Genomic DNA, 22,964 nt, shown 5'->3' with positions numbered 1-22,964 from the left:
GTCTGTAACTACAGTTCTGACACACTCATACAAACGGGCAGAATACCAAAGCCCAAAAAAGAAAACTAGCCTGGCCAGGTTAAAGACGTCAGAAATCTCCTAAATGTCACGGTCTCATCCTTTGACCCTGTGTGTTTCCTGCCTCATCTCCACTTTTGATTTTCCATATTTCATGATATTTAAGCAGATTATTTGTGAAGCATTTTTGGTTTGGGAAATCATTATGTCATAGTGTGTGTGTTCTTTTTTAAATTTTAGAATTGGGTCAAGCCTCAGTCCACGTCCGTCAAGATGCAATAATGACCAAAAGATGGTCTGTTAGGGAACAATGTGTACCGTTTTAGATGGATGGTAAATCTCTGGTGATCATTCCATGAAAAACACTGGGAACATTTTCCCCTGAACCTTGACAAGTAAATAAAAGGATAACTTTCTCCTTCCTTCCTTCCTTCCTTCCTTCCTTCCTTCCTTCCTTCCTTCCTCTCTCTGTCTTCCTTCTTTCATTTTTACTTTCAAAGTTCTAATGTATGCAGTTCTTGTGTAGTAACAAGGCTGATGAAGTGTAGAGAGAGGTGCCCGCTGCTTCCAAGCCTGATGTTCTCAGTTCTGTATGGTGGAAGGAGAGAACTGACTCCCACACGCTGTCCTCTGACTGTCACATGTGTGTCGAGGCATATGTGTGTCAACACACACCATGCACACCCTGACTTTCAGGTCCAGCAATACTTGGATTTAAGGTTCTCATCTAATCTTCCCACTGGAATCTATCTGAGACAGAAGAGAAGTTGGGACAAATTAGCTTGTATTCTGTGGTGGGTTAAAGGTCTTGTACAAGCACAAAGACCCCTTTCAAGGCTAACATTTTGTTGTGTCTGAAAGTCGGTGTGGGGGACATGGTAAAACAGAGAAACATCTGCCTAAAGAGTGGACAGAGCTTGCAGGCTAATAAGTAAAGCAGTGATTGTAATACAGAGGAGAGTTTTAATATAGATGACTTAATATTTATGTGGAGAGCAAGATCAGAATAAATTCAAAGGTCAGAACAAAAAGGTTAAAAGATTAGAGAATTTAAAGTAAAAAATAAATGCAGAATATAAGTTTCATAATGTATGAATGACATCTAGACAGCAAGAATATTAGAATTTTTAAGTTTTTCACCTCATCGGTACTCATTAGAACACATTGGGTATGTTCCAAGAAAGCAATACCTCTGAGAGAGCTTGAGAGCTGGGTTTTAGAAAAACATCCTAAGGACAACCAATCCCAATACAAAAGAATATTCTAAGGTGGTTTGCAAAAACCAAAACAGAGTGGAAGCCACTGTTTTTCATTTTGTGTTTGCCTATGACTATTAAAGGCAACACAGAAATTTCTAGCACTGAAAGAAATCACTGGAACAGACAATATCAGAAATGGAGTTCCCAGAGCACCTGGCATTCTGAAAATTGATGCTAGATTAAGCATGATCATATTCGTGAACGAGCAGGGAAGTCAGGACATACTGCCCGTTAGCTACTGGGACTGCTCAGTCTGAGCAGCGGTCTGCTTACAGTTGCTGTATATATAATATGTATGTGTACACATACATGCATACATATGTATGTATATACATATATGTGTATATCTGTATATATACATATATGTGTATATATGCATATATATGTGCATGCATATATATGTACACACGTGTGTATGTATACATATACATGTATAATATGTATATATACACATATATTTGTATGTATGTATGAGTGTTTGTATACATACACAGATACATAGATACATATATGTATATATACTATATAATTATATAGATATAATATGATATATAATATAGTATATAATATATAGTATATATACATATATATGTGTATGTATTTATACATATATATATATCTATAAAATCCCGCTCCACACCACCCCTCATAGCTTCCAAGCAAAACTTAGGGACAATACACAGACCTCAGACTATGAACCCATGGATTCCAGCGCTACCTCAGCACTTAGCCTCCATATGTGTTAGCTTGGACAAGACTTAAAACTCACTGCCTTGCCTTCCTCATTTGTTAAGTGGGATTACCTAAACTAATGCCTTCCTCACCAAGAATATCAAAAGAGCTCATATACACAGAGATTGTTTACACGCACAGCTTTATTCTGTAGTGGCGGAAGAGTCTTCTGGAATTATTTCCAATGAAAAGAAATTAGACAGTGTGATGAATCTGTTTTTGTTCTTTTCATTGCTCAACATTCTTAAGCCTTCGGAAAATCATCTGAATTCAAGGTTTCCGGCTTAAAGTCCGTAGATCACGGGGAGGCTGCAGATAGAATTCAAGGTGGCATGAGGTTGATAAAACTATAAAAATTGTATTGGCTTTTACTAATCTCTAATTGAAGCTTGGCATTTTGTCAGTTATAAGTGAGGCAGGAAACTGCAGTCATATTTACCGTAACTGTGACTTTATCATGATGGATTTGGATACGTTAATATCACATTACAGTTGTTCTGGATGATTTATGTATGGCATACCTTTGACATGATGGTCATCATGAGAACTATGTTAGGCCTGTCTTTAATCTGCTAATAAAAAATCACACATAAGGACTTGGGAGCTCCGTAGATAGAAGGTGCTTCTCTTTTAAGTTTAAGGACCTGAGTTCAAATCCCAGAACCTGCATTTAAAGAAAAGCCAGCCATGGCAGTACATGCTTGCTCATGAGCCCGAGGCCAGTGTGGACTGCGTAGTGAGAACATATCTCAGAATTAAAAAACAAAACAAAACAGCGTTTGGGGGGTGGGAGGCAACCTTAACAGGCCACAGAGAAAGACAGTGCAGCCTGATGAGACCTGATAGGCTAGGGTCAGATGAAAGGGGAGGAGAACCTCCCCTATCAGTAAACTGGAGGAAGAGCATAGGAGGAGAAGAGGGAAGGAGGGCAGGATTGGGAGGGGACGAAGGAGGGGGCTACAGCTGGGATACAAAGTGAATAAATTGTAATAAATAAAAAAGTAAAAAAAAAATATATATATATATAAAAAATAAATAACTACTGTCTCTTGCTGTTGTCATAGTGAAAGGCAAGCGACACACACACCCTTTATGCCTTCTGACCACCTAGATGATGCCCAGACAAGAACCGTCAGGGAGCTCATCTAGAAACACATACAAAAGGCAGATGCTTGTATTTTGCTTTTAAATTCTATTTGCCATAGTGCATTTCACCCATAAAAGTTACAGTAACTGGGACTTCTCTGCCCCCACGGACCTTTGCTCAGCCCTCCATGACAAGCACTCACTGGATGCCTAATGTATGTGTGTCTGTCCTCAGCTGTCATAGTTCTTAAAGCCTCAGTCTTGTGCCATACTGTCTGCTGACTTAGCACCTAACAACAAGTAATTGAGAAGGTTATGCTGGGGTGTCTTTTGGGGCTACTTTTGCATCCATGGACTTCTCTTTTAGTCCTACTTTATGTTTTAAAGAAATAGGGTTCATCCACAAAGCACAGCAGATAACTTAGTATTTAATTTCTACATCGTGTTCATCTCAAATGTTGGGTATTTGAGCTTCCTCAATTAATAAAAATTTAGAGGAATAATCATCCTGGGAATTGGCATTGTTCTTCATTTTGTTTGATCATGGTGGCCTTACCATTGAGAAAGCATGTGTTCAAGGAATATTTGTGGCCTAAAACTCTTTCTGGGGCTGAGGAGATGGCTCAGTGAGTTCTGACAACAAGAGGATATGGGTTCAAATCCCCAGCACCCACATAAAAAGTCTGCCATGACCATGCATACCTGTAACCCCAGGACTGGGGATAAGGGGAACTGGGTAGGATTCTGTCCAGCTAGATTAGTCTAAAGGCTGGCTTCGTGTTTAATGGGAGACCCTGTCTCAAAATATAAGATTAGAACGAAACATAACTTTTTTGTCCTGCACATATGTAGTTGTGCACACATGCACCTGCACATACATGAACAGAGAGAGAGAGAGAGATTGATTTCAAATGGAGGGGTCCAGGTTCTCGTTGGGGCTAATGACTACTGAGGAAGGTAAGCTATTATCCAAAGCTCCTGAAAGGAGAAATGGTAGATTCAAGAGTCTATAAATGTGTAATCTTGCCTTTCTAACACATCTTCCTTTGGAGTGTTTTCTATAAAGTTCTACATAGCATTCACTGGTCACTTCCCTTCTAAAAACTGGATGCAATATATTTCACTTGTTAAAGATTTTTTTAAAAAGCTCGGCATTTAGAAGCACTTAAGGCTCTTGCAGAGGACCTGAGTTCATAGTCCCCAGCACCCAGGCGGATGTTCACGGCCGTCTTTACCTTCGGTTTCAGGGGATCTGATGCTCTCTTCTGGCCTTTGTGGGCACCAGGCACTCAACGTGATGTGCAGATAAACGCCCATAAAATAAAAATAAATATTTTGATAATTTCTGTGTTACAGTTGTTTGATTTTTTTTCTCACCATTTTCATAATTGATTTGGCCACAGAGTACCCCCCGATCCACCTAGTAAGTGGACCACACCGTGAAATACATCTCTGCCACGTTCTACACTTAGGTGATGAAGATACAGGTATAACAGCTTTCATTCATCATTCACAACACCAAGGTTATTCTAAATGCTCCACATAAAGCGGACCAGGGCTCACAACAAGCCATCATCCAAGCAGGCACTCTTACCATCTCTGCTTTACAGATGTGAGGAGTCTGCAGCAGAGGGTTTCAACCTTGGTACTTGTCACATTTTGGCCATGTAATTTGTTGTAAGCAGTAGATATCCCCAATGCATCATACAGTTCCATAACCTTCCTGACCGTCACTCAGTTGTGTCAACCAAAAATACCCTCAGCTGTAGCCAGATGTCCCTTGAATTGCTCCTGGTTGAGAATTACTGTTGTAAACTTGTAACAGAAACACGTTTTTGAAAGACCTCCTTAGGGGCTTTTCAATGATTCATGTTCGTGACTAGGCAAATTGAACATTGCAGACCCCACGTCTACACATGAGAAAGTACTTGAGCTGGGGCACATGTGAGTTACCTGACCCATTCTACTCTCTTTTAGAGCATTTCCTCGCATTGCTTCAAGTGAGAGCCAAAGGCTACAATTTTGGATTTGCTTTTAACTTCTTGCCCTGTATAAATACCCCCAATTCATGTATTGTTTCTCTTTTATACTTCCCCTTGGACCTGACCCTTCATCTACACATAAACACAGACAGTCTTACTTTTCTCTGTGTAATAGAGAACTTAACATATCTGAATTGTTTCACAGTAAGAATTTATGTCTCGGCCAAGATTAACAGCTGCCAAGAAAAACATACCCAGTAATGAATAACTCACAAAGATTTGGTAAAGAAAAAGGAAAGTTATATGATGAAGCATATTACTGAGGTATTGGGTTTTGTTTATTCAGTGTGATAACCTGTTAGATTCACACCAGTCAAATGAGTTTGAGGTTTTTTTGGTCATTGTTTCTTTGTAATTTTATATTCTATTTTTAGGAGTAGCTGGAGGGGCTGGGGAGGGAGGTGGAGATTGATTGATTTAAATCTTAGCCCTGCTAAACATGCTAATCATATGACCGGTATTTCTTTTTTCTAAGGATTTGGTTTCCCACCAGTAAAATGAGGTAATGATGTGAAACTGATCATGCTGTTGAGTTGAAAAGAGAGAATGTACATCAGTATCCAGCTCAGGTCCCTGCCTGTAAGTTTCCCATATTCCTTCTTGGACCAGCTTATCTGATGACTTTATCTTCATGATCTATAGGTCTAAACCAGTTGTTTTTAGGGAAAAACAGACACTGTTGAGTGACTTTGTGCAGATAACTATTACAAGGTACAGCCTGGAGAACGGGGGTGGGGTCGGGGGAATGTCCAGTACTCAAGATCATTGAATTCTGAAAGATTTATATTGAAAGAGAGCAAGGTGGCACAAGTCAGGACAGAAAGGGTCCATGAAAGGTCTGTGGAGCCAAAGTTTACCCTCTGATTCCATTTTTCAATGTCTACTGTGCCAGACTCTATATAAACCCTGGAGTTATAATGAGGGCACACAAGAGAAGTAAGTGTTTCCGTCCCTGTTCCCTGGCTCCTTAGCAATTAGTGGTCATGTGATGTCTTTGTACTGAGTCCATCCAAGTGATACTCGCTGCTGGGAATACTAGTTTGGCTGAACTCAGAAAGAATGTTGGGATGCATTAATGCTATCTGCTGTGGGAAAGAGATAAAGGTGCTGACAGCACAGGATTTGATAGTCTTCAGCTACAGCCTTTCAGCCTCACAGCCCAACCCATTAGGATATCATGAAATCAGCTTTGTGGATCTGATTTAACCTGAGTGTTATTTAAGAAATGAAAGAAGGGAGATAGAGAAATGTTAAAGTGAGTTGTTCATTGTGTCCTGTTGCTTTGTGAAACATTGTTTTAGTTGTGTACCCATTGGATACCAGTTCACAATGTAGGAATACCTTTCTTTACACTGGTTCCCATAAGAAATGTAACTACTCTGTCTCCCCCTCCCTCTTTTCTCTTACCTCTCTCTCTCTCTCTCTCTCTCTCTCTCTCTCCCATTTTGTTCTTTTGGTAATTACATACATATTTAATAGTCTAGGTCCTTCCTATTAATAGAAAGGTTGGACAACTAGTTTATCTTGACAGTCGTCATCCTTCAACACTTCAAGTCTACTTTCATGAACATCTTTGGGTAGAGAATGTGTAATTCAGTAAGTTCTTTGAGAAGGCCAATAGTCACATATTTAGACACTTAGGCACCAGACTGATGTTTTCTGATTTACAGCTACAGATCTGATTGTCTTGTCACACTGCAAGAATTTGTAGAAACATCGTCAGAAGTAAGAACAGAAGAAAGAAACACAACCATATATCATGTGCTGGGAACATGGCCACTGTCAGGGAGTAGGAGCCACAAACACCATTTTACAATTTGAGCTAGTTATTGGCTCTGTTTTCTCTCTCTACACTTCTGGAATAAGTGAAGGCCTGCGATGAGGATAAAGAAAGTGCTCATGGAAGGGGGAAGCGTCCGAAAACCTTAAGGAATGAAGATTGAGAATAAGAGGCTTAGAAACTAGGTAAGAAAGGCCACTTTTGTTTCTGGCCTGCAACAGAACTGGGTTTGGATTGAAATTGGTTCTGCTTTTCCTGGCTCTGCGGCTCTTGGCAGAACACTGTACTCTTGGACCTTTAATTGTCTTACATGTGAAATGCACATGGCGACACATTTCACAGGGTGATTATCCAGATAATGAAGATAAGCAGCAGTAAAGGATTCATTGTATCTTAAATGGTCAGATGTTTAATTGTCCCTGAACCCTAACCTTAGAGAAAGCCAGTGTCTTACTTGCTTCTCTGGTGCTGTGATAAAAACGCCACAATCAAGGCTGCTTATAAAATAAAGCATTTAATTGGGCTTACAGTTTCTGAGGGTTAGAGTCCATGATGGTGGCAGGAACAGCTGAGAGCGCATGTCTTCATCCAGAAGCAGGAGGCAAAGAGAATCTTGGGAGAAGTGTCTTTTGAAACCCTAAGCCTGTCCCGGTGACCTGTGCCCTCCAACAAGGCCAGCCTCCTAATTGTTGCTACCTAGTTCCACAAACTGGGGACTGAGTATTTTAGTAGGTAAACTTCGGGGTAACCTTCTCATTCAAACCTCCACAGTCAGATCTGCATTTTTCAAAACAGTTTCTGTCTGAACACACATAGAAGTTTAAGAAGCAAACCTCAGTTGCATAGTCATTTAGTTAGCCACATTCTTGACTGCACACTTGTGGCTTCCGGCTTAGTCTTGGTTTGGGGAGCAAAGGAAAAGGGGTTCACCGAGGGTACCCGTCCAACTCCACTTACTGCTCGTTCCATTTTGTACCACAGTCCAGCCACAGTGAAGTGTCATGTAGATTTGGCCTTTCTTATACATTACCCACCAATAGCTATTCTGCCCCTGAGTCTTCAGTCTGTAGCTCCCAAAATTAGTGGCTATAAGCTCTCATTGTTTCCTAGAATTGCTTAACGCAGGACTTCATTTTCAAGAAATAATCCACAAGTGAGGCAGAGCAAGCCACATTTGCATGTGAACACAAGACAGATGTTACCTTTATCCAAGAAGGTACCTGTTCTGGCATGCAGTTTATTAAAACCTCAGAGAAATGCACCTCAGAGAGTGGTGTCCTTAAAAACATTCATTTGTCTTAGAGGGAAGGCCTGATCCTTATCAAGCCAGAGCTGACCACACTTTCCCCAATCAAATACGTCAACTGCTAGCCTTGTGTCATACCTCTGTCCACGAGTGGCTTTGGCGTGTGTTTTCTGGTCTGCTCTTTGGATGTTGACATTAACATGTCCAACAATTCATAGTGGCACTAGAAAATATAGGAAAAGGTTCTTCTTGGTCAGTGAAGAGTCTAAAGCACGGCGTACTTAAGAAGGGCCTCAGGTTGCAGTCTTCATATTCCCCCTCAGCCAGCATAGTACGGAGCATGCTAGTCAAGGCTGAAGAATGACGTCGATGGCCCAGCAACTTGGCAGCAGCAATTTCCATGTTCTCCCAGATCTTGGGATTCTTTAACCCATTCATTTCCAATTTGAAATGTTTTGAATAACTAAAACTTACAAATGAATGTTTGCCCTTTATGAACTACTGACTTTCAGCTGATATTTAATACATATATGAAAATTTACATATTTATTGGCAAAATATTACACCTCCGAGCTCTAAAGGAATAATTCTTTTTCCTTTGGTGTTTTATTCCCTTAGCCAGCTCTGGCTGCCTTTGTGTTGTTGATAATTTATCTCTCAGATTGTTGAGTGCACTGTGAAATTCAAATGAGTCTCAGAACAATTATTGTCATTTTAGGGAATGCCACTAAATACAAAGGAAATAGGAAAATAACATTAAAAAGTCAAAAATATTTTTTAAAGATAGAATTAAAAGTTGTTCTTTAAGATAAAGAAGAATTTTCTTTAACTTTTTGATAATTTCATGCATGAGTACTATATTTACCTCATTCCTAACCCTTCCTCTTCCGCCTCCAACTCTCTCTGTGTTCTTCCCTCTCAAATTCGTGAGCTCTTCTGTAATTATTATCGTCGCATATGTAAACATACACAGCCTGCTGAGACCACTGAGAGTTGCTCATGTGTACCTGAGTTCAGGACTGAGCCCTTGGGATTGAGAACCTGAGCCTATTACGGAAGTCCTCCCTGGAGAAAATCTGTTCTCCCTCTCCAAAGCTTCTGGTTGTTTTTCATCTGAAGGTGGGGCCCTGTGACATCTCCACCATCTATATTGGAATGTTAACTGGCGTCATTATGCAGGCCCTGTTTAGGCAGCCATAGTGTTGAGATTTCTTGGGTGTAGCATCCCAGGCCTGGCTAGTAGATACTGTATAGAAACAGGGATCCTGGTCCTAGTTCTTACAGTCTTGATACATCTTCAAAGCTAGGGAAAAAAAAAAAAATTTAAATTCAGTGTCTGCTTTGCCAATGGGCTCTATATAAATAGTATATATATATATATATAGATATATAGATATTGCACATATATACACACATGCATACACATGTGTATATATACACATATACACATATGTAAATACATATCTACATATGAAGTTGAAAGTCTGCCATGGATGTAGTTAACTGAGCATCATTTCCCACAAAAGCCAAGTGATTTTTCTAGAGTAGGCTTTATTTCTGCTCATGACCCCCTTTCACCTGACAAATGTATACAAATGTAAAATAGGTATACAAATTAAACATCAGCTATTAAGAAACTGCAGAGAAAAACTTATTTTAAAACAATACAATTTTGCCATTTAGTATATACACAGTAAAATTTTCCTACTAACGAAGTGGGTATGTTTATTCGTGTTCACATAAAGAAGTTTGGCTGTATAGTTGATGTTGCAAAAAAAAAAAAAAAAGCATGTCAGCAACTTCTCACAGCTGATCTGTATTTTTATTTTAATAATCTTTAGTGGAGATGTCTCTTCACATACCTACAGAGTTCATGTAAAGCAGAAGTTTGTTTAGAGCCATTTCCAGAATATTTGGAAATGGTGTCATAACTTAGAAATACCACATAGTGACTTGATACACTAAATAAATGCACAAGTAAATAAACAAAATAACTCTGTGGAAGGTCGCTTAGCTTGAAGGCTTATGCATAGGCAGAGGGGTGAATAGCTGCCTCCCTCAGCACAGCACAATTTTCCTGCAAGGAAATTTCCGTAGTTACAAGAAATGGAAACTCTAGTCTTAGATGTGGTTTTCAACATTGTATCCTCTGGCAATTTGTGTTTTGAAATATCATCTTTTAAAAGTGTGTTAAAATTTTGAAATCCAGTGCAGTGGCTCAAGCCTATAATTCTAGCACTTGCTGAGACAAGAGGATTAAAATAAGTTCAAAGCCAGCCAGGGCTGTAGAGTTAGATCCAGACAAGCCTAAAGAGTAAGACCTGTTTCAAACAAGTATTTAAAATTACTTATACAATTGATCAGCTTCCCATTGTCAGTCTGAATCACGGTTCGAGACGAGCTGACTGTAGAGTAGATAGAGCATGTAGCTTGGGAAGCACAGGTGCCGATGCTGAGAAAGGGGAGTGGGGTGGGGTGTATCCACTTCTTCTGATTTATAGTTTGGGGGGATAACAGGACCTCAAGATTCAGAAGTGAGACTTGAAACCCTTCCTGGTCAGTTTCCATTTCATTGCTTTGTGACACCTTATCCTCTTCATGCTCAGAATAAGTGTTTACATGTGCTTAGGCCCCTACAGCTGTGGAGAGAGGAATGCTGTGTCTAAAGTACATTTGGTTGTCTTTGGTCTTTGGTTTGACCCTACATTTACTTGAAAGGAAATACAAAATGTAATTATTTTATATTTCAGCGCCCTCTGGCTTTGAGGTGATTTTGAACCATGGATACAAAAATAAAAGTACAGTTGTAAAAAAAATAAAAATTATAGAATGGCAGCTCAATGATTTTATTTTTACCATAAAAAGTAGATTTAGTAGGAGCTCCACAAATATATCTGGGCTCAGATGTCTTGTCTGAGACTGATTCTCCAACTAAGAACCATGCATGGAGATAACCTAGAACCCCTGCTCGAAGGTAGCCCATGGTAGCTCAGTATCCAAGTGGGCTCCCTAGTAAGGGGAAGAGGGACTGTCTCTGACATGAACTCAGTGGCTAGCTCTTTGGCCTCCCCACCACCCCGTGGGAGGAACAACCTAGCTAGGCCACAGAGGAGGACATTGCAGCCTGTCTTGGTGAAATCTGATAAGGTAGGGTCAGATGGAAGGGGAGGAGGACCTCCCCTATCAATGGACTTAGAATGGGGCAGGAAGGAGACAAGGGAGGGAGGGTAGGATTGGGAGGGAATAAAAGAGGGGGCTACAGCTGGGATACAAAATAAATAAACTGTAATTACAATAAAAAATAAAAATAATTTTTTTAAAAAAGTAGATTTGGTGTAGCCCACAGTAGCTCAGTGTCCAAGTGGGTCCCCTAGTAAGGGGAACAGGGACTGTCTCTGACATGAACTCAGTGGCTGGCTCTTTGATCACCTCCCCCTGAGGTGGGGGAGCAGCCTTACCAGGCCACAGAGGACAAGGCAGCCAGTCCTGATGAGAACTGATAGGCTAGGATCAGATGGAAGGGGAGGAGGTCCTCCCTTATCAGTAGACTGGGTGAGGGGCATGGGAGGAGATGAGAGAGGGAGGGTAGGATTGGGAGGGGATGGGGAAGGGCGCTACAGTTGGGATACAAAGTGAATAAACAAAATAAAAGTAGATATGGTGTTATAGCTTAGTTGTGGAGAGCCTATGCAGCATGCACAAGGCCCTGGTTTCAATGCCCAGCCCAGGAAAAAATAAAACATAATTATTCTAGACATTTACATTTTATCTTCAAAGTGTTTGCTGAATATTAATTAACATTTCAAAACTTTAAAGGAACTGCAAGTGAGCTTTGCCTTTTTGTAGTGAATATCTCACTGGAGGCAGGTGGTGTAAAATTGAGCTATAATTGAACTAAAATAGAACTATTAAAATGGCCTTATTAATAAGACGCCTGGGCTTCAAAGAGGAATGATCTAAGTGTGTTAAAGTAATGCACTTCTAAGAAAAATGATTTAGTTCATGCTGAAGAAAACTGACTATATTGAATTGGCCAAATAAAATCCTTTAGGGGTAAGTAAAATGGACAGGGTTTAATTTGATTTCTGTACTATTGAGACTTTGCTGTGATCTTTGACCTGATATGCGCATTAAGTAGCTCTAGATTTTCGACCATTACTTTTTCATGCTTAACCTGAGAAAAAGCAGAACATAACAGTAGTAAGCTCAGTCAGTCCATCCTAATGACTGGTCTAAAACAGCACTGAAGCATGTTTTTAAAACAAAAAAATATGAATATATGTTAGAAGTTTAAAATAGCTTGTAATTTTTAAAGTAACTTCCATGGTGAACTTCTGAAACTTGGTTTCATTGACAGTTTTGCTTTTCAGGCAGTTGTTCTAATGCAGCACATTATTTCCTAATTGCAACCCTCTCCCACACCATGGACTGATACCAAAAGTGAGTTAATATTCAACTATTCAACATCATGGTAGTGTGGAAGTAGATAAATATCAACTGCATGAGTAATTCTTAATTCCTTCTGTGTGATCAGGAAACTGCTACACTATAATAAAAAGAAAGATACTGCAAATATCTTTAGGAATAACCTGTACTAGACCCAGGAAGTAACTACCCCCAAGAAGGTACTTCCAGGAGTGCTGGCTCTTTCCTATGGGATCCTTGAGTTTCTGCTTTGTAATCTGGTCTTGGTTAAAAGCAAACATTAGTTCATGCTTTGTCACATGGTGTATTCCATAAATGTCAAATGCAAGATCTTTGCAAGTTACGTTTCAGATTAAAGACAGCAGACTCTGCTCTTTTAAGTTTCTTGCTATCTTATGCTTGAGCAGTTGACATGTGGTGAGTCTTCATTCTTCCCTAGGAAAGCTCCATCTTGCCTTTTCTAGGATTTGGTTGGTTGGTCGGTGTTGACAAAAGGCTTCCTGCATCTCAGGTTGCCCTTAAATTTACTGCAGAGTCAAGCGTGACCTTGAGTTTCTGATTCTCCTTCCTCCACCTCTTTTTTTAATGTTTTGATTAACATTAATTATACATATTGCTGGGCTTGCATGCGATTAGTGTGAACTGATCAAACTCAGTCTTCCCAATCTGCCTGCCTCTCCTTCCCAAACTCTGGAATCATTCTTCTGCATTCAGTCTGCATCCGATTGTCTGGCATAGGCATCTCCCTCTGTAAAGCCTTCCAGTCAAAATATTTCTGTTTTCCCTTGTCTTTTTACATCATAGACATTTCTATTTTTGCTTGTATTATAGAATCGTGTTCATTTTCTCTGCTTACCGTCTCCATGTAGTTGTTAGCTATCAATGTTGAATTGCACTAGGCTCCTCTATGGCCTGGAATGTAAAAGTTAAGCTACAAGTCTTTATTGAGACGAAATGAAATTTTGTGTTTACCACAATCTCTAAGAGTTCTTGTCATTCGGTTATTAATGTAGCCCTTTTTTAAATCATGTTCCAGTTTTTTAAAGCAATAGCTTGGTTTTGCTCTTAAAAATTCTGCTTAATGGGAGGAAAATTGAAAACATATATAATAGAGGTCTTGCCTTTATCATGGCTTTGCTTTCCATAGTTTCAGTTACCTATGGCCCACTGTGGCCTGAAGGTATTAAATGGAAAATTCCAGAAGCAAAGAACTAGTGAGTTTTAAATACACTTTATGATAGCACATGCCTGTGAATGTTCAATGTTGTTACTGTTAATATCTTATTGTGCCTAATTTATAATTTAAAACTTTACCAAAGATTTAGAAATAACAGTATTATAGGACCCCATTGGGTCTTGGAATGCATCCTCCACAGTCTGCTATACATTTTTAAAGTTAAAAACTAAAACCAGTTATTACTGTACTACTTGTATATACTTATTTCAACAATATTGAGATTTTTACAGCTTACACTATTTTGAAACTGCTTTGGTATTTTGTTAGTTTATGCTGTCTTCACATACCAATAAATATGTTATACTTTAATGCTTCATTGCATTCTATTGTACAAACATACTGTAAGTTATTATTGATGATATAATTTTCCTATTGTATTTATTTGCTCTGATTAATCGTTCAGGGTGGACACCATTATATACAATTTAACGTTAACTGGTATAATTGTTAGGTATGGAAATACTACCATATTGGTTGGAAAGTGGTCTCCATTCTAGCCCATCTGTCTCCTCATCTCTCCTCCGGACTCTTATCACCCAGCAGTGACTGAGGAGCTTCTTCTGGTGCAGGGAGGAAAATGTGGTCCAGGCGTTATCCATTCTGTTTTGTAGTGATGGTAACTTATCTGTCCAAAATAATGGCACCTCTTGAAACTGGGTTTCTCAAAAGACAGTAGTAAACATACTATTTCACTACAAAATACATTTACCACACACATACAAGTATCTTTTGATGAAGAAATACATGTCGGTATCCTCTCAGGAAATAGCAACTTAGGATATTGTATGAGGAGTTCAATAAAGGTGTGATTTTAAAAGGAAACACAGAGTGTGGGGAATGCAGGGGCCTGTCTGAAGAGAAAATGGTTCCACCCTTAAGTGTAAGTTCGTAAGAACCTGTAAGGACAAAAGCCCTTTTGAGAAGCTGTTTGCCTTGCAGTTGGACCCTTGGACCCCCTTAGAGAATGAATGAGCCCAAGGAGTAGGCACTATAGCTTTTCTCCCTCTGGTCTCTTACCAAGGATTTTCCTAGCGGGGCCCAAGAAGTCAAAAAACTGTCTTCCTGCTTTCTTTTAAGGAAGCTTCCTCCATGGTAGAGTGTTAGAGTGTTCATTTAGGAGGGGTAAGCCTAGAAGAGTACTGGTACACATTTAGCTTTTTTTTTTTTTTTTTTAATTCCACAATGAAAATTTGGAGCCTCAAATGTAGGCTATAATGGGGATATGAGTTGATTATATTTACTTAACAGGTAACCTGAATTGTCTGCAAAGGAATGTAGCCCGGTTCAATGGTGGAAGGGAAAAACCACGGGGCCATCAAATACCTGAGAAATGCAGAGAGGGAAAAACCACTGCGGATGTGAGGCCACCTTGAGTAAACACCTCCTGGCCACAGAGGTCAGCAGTGACAGGAGTGGGTGTATAACCACAGAGAGCAAGCATCGCCCTGATTACTGTCAGTTCTTTCTCCGTAGGGCATGTGGGCCAACTCCAGTTTTCATGAGTGTTCCCAAACCACCCCAGTAGAGACCGTGAAGAATGCCTCTGCTATACAACTCAAGCTGTTTATGGCCGCCGAGTCCTCTCATGAAACGAAAGTCCATGAAGATGCCCAACATAACACACACAAAAACTTCTGTGTTCGGAGTGGTGCCCATCCTTTTCTGAGCACTTAAATGAGGCGATGAGATCATGCCAGGGTTTATAGCCTCATGATTATAGACTCTTGTCTTCCATGTCTGAGGATGGAGCCCTCTCCCAATAGTTCCCAGGTTATGGAGGTTTCCTCTCACGCTTTCTCTATACTTGTTTTATTAGCTAGTTATAATGAATTGGTGGTGATGTAACCACCCAGCTCTCTGAGAGCCCAATGCCTGTGATATCTACCACAAATACACATTGCAACCTGAGAACTTCTGTAACTATATTGGCGCTCTCTGCAGAGTCTAAATTGTTCACTGTGCTGTGTATGTACAGAGCGCAGCAGTTTTTAGACATGGGGATTCTAGTAGGTAGCAAGGGCTGAGAATTTCTGATCTGGTGGGGTCTAGTAAAAGCTGAAGTTCCCAGAAAGAGCAGGTTAGCTTGACTCCAGCCCCAGGCAGTGACAGGTGTGCTCTCAGCTCCACCAGACTGTAAAAGCCAGGGGAAATGAAAGCACACTACTTATCTTGAGGAAGGACTCCAATTTTGTGATATGGAAATTGGGTAAACTGCTTATCATTATGTTTTTAAGATTTTGTAAATAGGAAATAAATTCAGCAGTGAACTCTAGTGAGACACAAATTCTTGTGTGCATAGGTGATTTGGATGTACAGTTCTGTTTCTGATGAGTCACCCACTGATGTCTTATTGTGGGCTTAAGTGAGTAGCATGTTCTGGATGCAAAAATAAATATTTATAATATTCATGTTTATTGGGGAGAATGTGTATTTTAACCACAAGTAATCATATATTTAGTGTTTCTGAAGTGGCTCAGCTGAAGTATTCTAAATTAGATAATAAATTATAATAAGATTTCTAGGTGTAATTTCAAGAGAGTACTATTTCTGAAAGTACCTATTTCTTTCATGTAATAAGCTTTGGTGAATTTCATAAAGATACTTGTATAGCCTAAGTGCGTAAATAGCTAGGCATAGATCTTTTGCATCTTTTTCCATTATTCTAAAATTCCTGCATTGCTAATTCTAGGCTGAGCACCTCAGTGGACTGGGAAAGAGCCTTATCCCAGATTTCTGTCCTAAAGAAGGTAATGTGTTTATGAAATCTTTTAGTGGACCTTGTCAGGAAATGAAATTGCTTTGGTTCCAAGAGGCCCTTCCAGAGCAAACATTCTCTAGAATGGCATCATCATCAAAACAGTCATTTTCCATATAAGAAAAAAACAAAAACAACAACCAAAAAAAAAAAAAAAGAAAAGAAAAGCTGAGACTATGTGAATGACTTTTCATGCCAATTAAAAAAAGAAAAGAAAAAAATTGTAGTAATATACCTGGCTCTACAAATAACACACATCACAGCAGAGACTTCCTGGCCATCTTCAGGAACAAGCACCTCCTCCTGGGGTGAGAACATGGCTAGATATCAGTAGAGAGATACGTAGTAGGATACACGCCCTTTTTGCCTGTTTGCTTTTTAGGACAGGGTCTTGCTATGTATGTGCGTCAGCATGGCCTTGACTTCAAAGCAGTCTTCCTGCCTCAGCCTCCCAGGAGTGTAAGCCACCTCATGCAGCTCTGTGTAGTTTTATGAAGAGAATAAAATGGAGAAAGGTTGCTTAACCCTATGAGGCTTTGGGAAACTTGGAAATAACAGATTAACAATGCGGTGCCTGCATAATGTAAGAACTAAGGGCAGCTGTTGTGGCTGAAAGCATGTCTGTTCTCTCCTGCAGAGTGTCCACTGGGTCCACTACTCAGCCGAGAGTGGCCTGTTGCCTGTTCACTTTGACTTTACTTCCAGAAGCCTCCTTAGTGTGGCCGGGCTGCATTCCTTCTTGAAACCCCATCTGGAATCAGCTCATCTTGAAGCTCTGGGGGTCTTTGGATTTGAATACTGCCCTGTCATTGTTGGTGACTCGGAGCATTAGATTTTACTAGAGCGAAAAGCCAAGTTGCCGGTATACCTTCATCAGGGACACCAAAATGCCCTGCAGGATGGAACCACTGAAAATAGCTGGGGTGTACATAGTATTGCTTAGTCTTATCAGACGGAATTGATCATTGTCATCATGGCATTAGTCTGCTTAGACTCCTGTTTAGAAAAAAATGGCGATCTTGGTTCCAATGAGACAGCTTTCCTGGCCTGCGCATGGCCATTTCCTGGTGTCTCTTCAGGCTTTTCCTCACTTCCTTCCCGTGAGGTGGGGGTGGTGTGTACCGAACACTCTGGTGTGTCCCTTCTTACAAGGTAACAAACCCTGTTGGATCAGGTTGTTGCCCTTTATAGCCTTGCTTTAATTACTTTAAATTTAATTGCCTTAGGGGCCCCATCTTCAAATGCAGTCACACTGGGAATTAGGAAGGATTTCAACTTGAGGGGTGTGGGGAACACAAATATCCAGCCCACAGTAATCACCTATTTATTAACATGTATACGAAAGGGTAGAAGTAACAAAGGGCTGTATGTTAGGTGGTAATAAAGATCTTAGGAAATCATGAAAATTGCAGGTAAATGGTGGGACTTGGAAAGGATCATCCTGAGTGAGCTGTCCCAGAAGCAGAAAGACACACACTGTATATACTCACTCATATAGACATATAACAAAGGATAAACCTACTAAAACCCTGAACATCTAAAGAAATTAATCAAGACTAACATGCTCAATCACCATCCTGAAAGGCAAAGAGGATAGACATCAGAAGAAGAAAACAGGAAACAACCTAGGAACCTGCCACAGAGGGCCTCTGAAAGGCTCTGCCCTACAGACTATCAAAGCAGACATTGAGACTTAAGGCCAACTGATAGGCAAAGTGCACGGAATCTTAAGTAAGAAATGGGAAATAGTAAGTTCCTGGAGAGGACAGGAACCCCACAAGGAGAGCAACAGAACCAGAAAATTTGAACACAAGGGTCTCTCCAGGGACTCATATTCCAACCAAGGAACATGCATGGAGATAACCTAGAACCCCTGCACAGATGTAGTCCATGACAGTTCAGTGTCCAAGTGGGTTCCATAGTAATGGGAAGAGGGACTGCCTCTGACATAATCTGATTGGCCTGCTCTTTGATCACCTCCCCCTGAGGGGAGAGCAGCCCTACCAGGCCACAGAAGATGACAATGCAGCCATTCCTGATGGGATCTGATAGACTAAGATCAGAAGGAAGGAGAGGAGGACCTCCCCTATCAGTGGACTTGGGGAGGGGCATGCGTGAAGAAGGGGGAGGGATGGTGGGGCTGGGAGGGGAGGAGGGAGGGGCTTATGGGGGGATACAAAGTAAATAAACTGTAATTAATAAAAAATAAAAAAGATAAAAAAAGATCTTTTCCCGTGGCAGATGTTGTTGAAAACTTGTGTATACACCATCATATTTAGTTATTATGATAACATCTCATTTGAGTCTTTCCGTGACCATAAAAGGTGGGTATCGCTTGTCTCTGGTAAGCATGGGCTTAGATGAATTAGGTAATTTACTAATTATGAAATTACCAGTACACTTTCAGGCTGGAATGAGATTGCAGTCCTGTCATGTGAACTGGGTCACACGCTGATTATGATACTTGCAACATAACTGTGTAAACGTCACACACACGTTTCGACCAAAGTAAGTCCTGCCGCTCACTCAAGGCCAAGACGACTAGTGCAGAGTCACGTGGGCAGGGTCTGGATGTTGTCTTTGCTCTTATTTTCTCTAACACTTGGTGCCAGCTCTGTCCAGCCGAAGAGGTAAGGACTCACCTGTGCCCCAGCTCCCACTTGGGAACTCACCGAGACCAGATGCCCAAGCCCTGCTTCCAGCAGTGTTTCACATGTAACAGATGTCCCACGGTGTTGAACTGATGGCCTTGCTAACTTCCTTGACGTCACTAGACCCTGTCAGCATCAATGTAATAACTTATGAACAGGGCCTGATACCTCTCGCTGCCATTTTTCTGAAGATTATGTAGGGGAAATACTCATACTGTTACAGTATGAGTATTTGTCTGTATGAATTTAGGCAAATACAAAATGGCTTAATTTTGGCCTTTTTTTTTTTTTTTTAAGCCTTGGCTGTCCTGGACTCGCTTTGTAGACGAGATTGGCCTCGAACTCACAGAGATAGGCTTGCTTCTGCCTCCCCGAATGCTGATTATAGGCTTGCGCCACCATACCCAGATAATTTTGGCCTTCTTTCCTAGAGCTCCTCCTGTTAGGATGTCTTCCACATTTTCTACAGGTCAAAAACTAATTCTGTATAGAATTCTCTTAAAAATTGAGATGGTGAAGGCTTAGGTTTATTTACCATTTTTGGTTTGTCCTGAATTCTTGTAACGGTAGATATATTTCTTCTTTCTTACCTCTGTAAAGAACATATACAATAAGGAAAAAAAGCCAAGAATGATAAATGAGACTCCCTGAGAGGAAACGCCTGATAATGCCAGTGTGTGTAGCTGGAGGACAGATACTGCCTGGGCTGGGGGAAGAGCATGGGTTCCTCGTTCAGCAGTCAGGAGGGGCAGGCAGGGCAGTCCCTCAGTTGAACCGCCTAACCATTCCTAAGTTAAAGCAAGTCGGTCTAGTAGTTTTCTTCCATAAAAAGAATTACATAAAAATTAAAATTATATAAGCCATGGATGTGTCTTGTACATATACAAGATTTTGTATATAGTCCTGCTGCTGAAAAGGCACTCTGAGAAACCTGTGATAGTATTTAATTTTCTTTTGTAATTTTTTTTTTTTTTTGGTTTTTCAAGACAGTGTTTTTCTGTGTAGCCTTGACTGTCCTGGACTCGCTTTGTAGAACAAGCTGGCCTCAAAAATCACAGAAATCCGCCTGCCTCTGCCTCCCCAAGTGCTGGGATTACAACTGTGCACCATCACACCTGGCTTAAATTGTCCTTAAAAAAAAAAAAAAAAAACTTTTTAAATGTTTTTTAAATTCTCTTGACATCTCAATCATAACCCTCTCCTCTCCTCCCACCCTCCTTCTCTCTTCCCCCTCTCCCTCCTCAGAAAAAGGGAGCCCTCCCTCCACCAATCCACCCCAGCACATGAAGTCGCATCAGGGCTGAGTGCATCCTTTCCACTGAGGTGGGGCAAAGCATCCCCACCAGAGGGAAGTGACTGGAAAGCACACGAAACCTTCTCCAAAATTAAACTCTTTTAAAAGATCTCACGTATTAACTTTTAGCCTTTATCTGTTCTGTGTCTGTTTATGTGTGTGTGTGTGTGTGTGTGTGTGTGTGTGTGTGTGCGCGTGCGTGTGTATGTGTGTGTGCAGGCACAGACTCAGGAGTTGATTCTCCCGTGCCACCTTGTAGTTCTCCCTCTCACTGGGACATTTTTATATGTAAATGAACAGTGACTACACAATGTCTGTCATTATTTCAAGGTGTTCTTGTGTAGATTTGAGCCCTTCCAATGACCTTCATATTATCATTGCCCATATCTAAGAAATCATAGTTTCCACTGTAACCTATATATATATATATATATATATATATATGCATATGGTTGTATATAATATGTCTATATATATTTTTTAATGTGTGCATATATGTATCTATGTAAGTATATGTATACATACTCCTTTTTGCAGCCCACCAGATGCAAGGCAGACACACATCTGGCTTCTATCAGTTAGGGAGTAGCTTTAAGCACATCCTGTTAAATTGTCTGTTCCCAAAAGCAATCCCAACATATTCAGTAAATGTTATTTTCCCCCACAGTTACGTTCTTGATTGGACCACAAATGTTTCCATAATGCTGTACTTAAAAAAATAGTACATTCTAGCCTTTATTCGTAATCATCAGCAACCCCCATCCCAGCCTTCCTTAGGAAAAAATATTTTAAACATGACACATTAAGTAAATTGTATTCCGGTTCTGGAGAGATCAAGTACAGCTATGCCAGCTAGTCACAGCTAGTCACTGTGGTCGAGCTGATTTCCTTCCTTATCTCTGCATAGGAAATACAGCCAGTGTTGTTAGCTCTCTCCTGGCTCCCACGTGTCTAGGACATGCTGGCATTGCTTCTAGAATGGCTTTGAATCAATTGCTTACAAAGGAAATCAGGCTGCTGGTCTCAACGTTGAAATTAGTTTGAATTTTATTTTGATAACTATACTAACAAAGGTTTGAGACACAAAAGAAAAAAATCATTTTAGGGTAAGGAAATCATAAATGGCCCGTGCATCTTCTTCAGGACATTCTACTGCCAGCATTTTCCAAGGTTCAACTTTAACCGTGAAGGGCTTGTAATCAGGGATCTGTAATCCAGTTTTTGTCTTGTTTTATTTTCTGGTTGAAACATAATTATGCTTAGGCTTGAAGTTTATGTTATAATATATTACCAGTAGTCACTTGGTATCCTTGATTCACTATATTTAAAAAAACACACATACATACACACACAACAAGTAACAATGGTAACAGCTTTCTTAGTAGGGGTAGTGTAATGGTTAGAGTGAACTGTCAACCCGACAAAATATACAATCACCTGGGTGATGAGTCTCAGGGAATGCCTGTGGGGAACATCTTGTTTCCTATAGTTGACGTGGGAAGACCCAGCTTAGTTTTGGGTAGGACCACTTCCTGTACCTATCGGAGGAAGAGAGCTGAGAAACACTCTCTGCAACCTCCTGGTAATAGACACCACGCGGGCAGCTGCCTCTTGTTGCTGCCGCCTTGACTTCCCTGCACGGGGACCTTCACCATGAACTGTAAGCTACAGTGAAATGCTTTCTCCCTTGAGTTTTTGTGGTTATTTTATCCAAGCAACAGAGGGGAAACTGAGGCAGGGTGCAGAACTGTCTTCCGGAAGTTTGAACTGTAAATTGAGGCATTTTAAAATACGGGGGGAAACTGGAAGTGGAGAGAGGGTATGAATTACTCTATTACCCCGCTTTTCCCCTAGATGAGCCTCATCAAACAGCCTGTGAGTTCTCAGATAGTTATTGTCTCTGGTAAATCAAATAATCCCCAACATTCATGCTTCTCTGTAAAATGAATCTGAAATTTTCATGTTATAAAATGAATCTGAAAAGTCACAGTGTTTTAAATTGTGTAGCATGCGCCCTCTAAAGTGATGTAGCCTGTGTTTGCTCTCAATGGCAAGTATGAAAGACTAGGAAGACGAAAAAGCTCTTTTGGGAAACTTTATTCCATGAAGTCTTCGTGTGTATTTTGTTATCTAGTCTCTACGCATTTGACGTTCATATTTGAACCATGCGCTGTGCTGGATGAACCAGGAGCTATTAAATATCCGTACAGTAATTAGTATCATCTCTTCAGTATTCTTATATCAATTAGTATCTATTCCACTCTTTTACCAGGCTCCAGGGCAAAAGAGTAAGGGGGCTTGTGCAGTAGATGGTTCACAACCTAGCTGACCAAGAGAAACACCGTGCCCTTCACATGTGTCACTGAAGGCTGTATGTGTAATGCTGAACTTTTGTTTCTAGAACACATAGTTGGTGTTAGCTATAGCCAAGGGAGTAAC

The 22,964-nt window shown here is 40.4% G+C and overlaps 1 protein-coding gene across 5 annotated transcripts in view; it reads left to right on the top strand.

Moving 5' to 3' along the window:
* The window catches only part of LOC110550707 (uncharacterized), a 54,508-nt gene that overhangs the window by 5,925 nt on the left and 25,619 nt on the right, over positions 1-22,964 (top strand). For 2 of the 5 annotated variants that reach the window (XR_009585150.1, XR_009585151.1), the window contains exon 2: positions 5,613-5,716. The exons of the other annotated variants lie outside the window; for them this stretch is intronic. The gene's annotated coding sequence lies outside the window, so the exon portion shown is untranslated. The remainder of the gene's footprint in view (positions 1-5,612; positions 5,717-22,964) is intronic. 5 annotated transcript variants of the gene reach the window in all.

This window comes from Meriones unguiculatus, chromosome 12, assembly GCF_030254825.1.
Source record: "Meriones unguiculatus strain TT.TT164.6M chromosome 12, Bangor_MerUng_6.1, whole genome shotgun sequence".
Taxonomy (NCBI): Eukaryota; Metazoa; Chordata; class Mammalia; order Rodentia; family Muridae; genus Meriones; species Meriones unguiculatus.
This window is presented reverse-complemented; position numbering and strand designations above follow the sequence as displayed.